Below are 2,592 nucleotides of genomic sequence, written 5' to 3'. Positions count from 1 at the left end.
TTGCCCACCCCCCTGGGGATGTGGAGCAGGGCGCATCCGCCCACAACTTGGCCTGATTTCCCGGCCCCCGGGAGGACTTCTGAACCAGGATTTGTGACGTGCCACTAGGAGAAGGGGCACAGGATGGGGAGGGGAACTCTCCGAGCACATTCCCCAAACTCCAAATCTGCCCAGGGACGGCTGGGCGCCTGGGTTGAGAAGGGCCCGCAGTCTATTGGTCTCTGCAGACAGACGCTAGAGGGAAGAACTCATCACGAGTTACAAGGGCGGAAAACAGCCGCCCCACATCTCTCCACAGCTCCCCGGACGCCCCGCGCTGGGCCTCGGGCCCTAACGCCTGGGAGTGGTCGGCGGTGCTTGGGCGCCGCCAGGGGGCGAGACGCAGAGGCCCGGCCCTGGGCCTCATCTCGGCACCGGGAGCTCCGGTTCGCACTGTAGAGTGAAGTGCCCAAAATACTCGATCCCCACGGCCAGCTAGGGACCCCGCCACAATGGAGCGTCTCGCCACCTCCACCCGCCCTCCCGTGGTCCGAGACTAAGTGCAGTTGCAGGACCCGCCTAAGAAGAGCACTAGAAGGACGCAGTAGGTGGATGTTCGGGTTCGAGCGGCTGGATGTCGCGCGGTGGCAACAAGTAGCTCGGAAAATGGGCACTGAGAGTCCACTGCGAGCTGCTTCTTGCTTGCGGCCAATGGGGATGTGCGATACGGCAATTAGAGACAAGAAGAGAGAAGTCTAAAGAGAGACTAACCCCTTCCTTCTGGCAAGGAGATTCACAAAAGGGGTTGTAGACATCCAAAAGGGTCATGCTCCAGGTGAGGCTCGAACTCACAACCTCGGCATTGCTCTGCATGTACTGCTGTATAAGTACCGCGCGCTAACCGATTGCGCCACTGGAGCTCCACTGAACGGGCCTCGCGATGGCTCTATCAGGGCGCACTGGCGCCCGCGGCCGGTCTTGGCGGAGCATGCGCGTTCGCGGCGCGAGCCAAGGCCCGAGCCTTCTGCGACTTCGCGCCGAGCTCCCGGCTGTTCCCCGGCGGAGCAAGCAGGGGAAGACTGCGAGTGTCGCCCTCGGGAATGGAGGGGCCGCCTAGCCTGGCCGTGACGGGAGGGCCACGGGGGCCCCGCAAAGAGCGCAGCGCGCAGCCCCGGGCCTCGCCGTAGGAGGAGCGGCCCCAGCGCCTGCGGCCGGAAAACCCCCTCTATGGGCTTCGCGTCCCGTAGCCTGCCCGCGAGGGGCAGGGCCCAGGCCTGGGGAGCGGCAGGCGGTCCTCGCCGCGGTGGTGACGCGGGCCGGGGGTGGGGCTGGGGATGAGCCGGGCGGCCTTGCTCCCGCGCACCGTGGAGGCCCGACCCGACTCCCCGCGGGGCTCCCCGGAAGGAGCGCGTCCGGAGCCCCCCAGTGGCGGCTGTCAGGGGTCGCCCCGGCTGGGCGAGGCCAGGGGCCGGGGACGGCACGCAGCTGTGGCTTGGCTCCTGGTCTGACTCGCCAGCTTCCTGCGGCTCTTGGGCCCTCCAGGCAGGAGGCGGGGCCCCGAAACCTGGCCAGGCCACCCCAAGCAGAGGACGCGGACATAGCTCGGGCTTTGGAGAAGTTGCAGCCCAAACCCTGCGTGTTTTGTTGGGCCACAAAATATTTGATGTTAAAACTAATTTCCAGTATTTAAAGTCAGGAGATCTCATACAAATATCTAGATATCCATTTAAAAACAAAACAAAATCTAAACACTTCACCCAAGGCTGAGTTATGACTGTTCTGGGCCGTAGGCACTTTTGTCTTCATAGTCTCCTGTCCTCCATTTAAAAAAAAAAAAGTTTTGAAAAATTATATTTTACCACTGTGATGATATAAAAATGAATGTAATTCAAACTGAATTTATTGCTACATTAATTATTACTATTTTTTCATTTGTTATTACTATATTTGTTTTCTTCTCATTTCAAAAGAAATTAACATTTAAATGTTTTTTTCTCGTCTAGGCACTGTGCCTGTTGTACCTAATTGATAAGCCTGCCAGGAACCTGGTCCTCCAGGGAAGGTAGCAGGCACCTCCCGAGTGCCAGCAACCTCCCGAGTGCCCACCACCTCCTGTCTCTTCCTTCAGGCTTGTCTCACTCATCTTCATGGTCTCTGAGCACCTGTTGGCATGTTGGTCACCTGTTTGGTGACTTCCGTTCTCCTAGGAGAGCACCGAGCAACCAACAGAATGATTATAGCAATAATGGGGGAAACTGCATGAACAAGCAATGGACAGAAAGAAGGTCATTTGTGTAGTCACCTTCAGGGTGACTTGGCCACAGTAACAGGTTGTGTTAGGGCGACAAATGTCAAGCAGTGGGATGGTACTGGACTGTAGAAGGCCTTGAAACTCGAGCAGAAGAGTTAAAGTGATCAGGTAGACCAGGAGGAGGTAGCAAAAGATTCTGTGTAAGGCAGGGGGCCTCCCGAAGGAGTTTTTAGGAAGGTCTCCCTAGAAAGAAGCCAGGGGAGGCTGTTTCCAGATGGTGTTGTAAGCTGAGAGACACACATGGAGACTCAGGAACTCAGAACAGGGATGGTCAACTCCACAAGATCCCATCCCGCACCAGG

At 57.8% G+C, this 2,592-nt stretch overlaps 1 non-coding gene across 1 annotated transcript; it reads right to left on the bottom strand.

Moving 5' to 3' along the window:
* Positions 1 to 806: 806 nt before the first annotated feature.
* TRNAI-UAU lies at positions 807 to 899 on the bottom strand. Its single transcript is given in 2 exon segments — positions 807 to 842; positions 862 to 899. It is a non-coding gene; the product is annotated as a tRNA-Ile (tRNA).
* Positions 900 to 2,592: the final 1,693 nt, after the last annotated feature.

This window comes from Piliocolobus tephrosceles, chromosome 15 (genome assembly GCF_002776525.5).
Source record: "Piliocolobus tephrosceles isolate RC106 chromosome 15, ASM277652v3, whole genome shotgun sequence".
Classification (NCBI taxonomy): domain Eukaryota; kingdom Metazoa; phylum Chordata; class Mammalia; order Primates; family Cercopithecidae; genus Piliocolobus; species Piliocolobus tephrosceles.
Note: the sequence above shows the minus strand (reverse complement) of the source record. Positions and strands in the feature narration are given on the sequence as shown.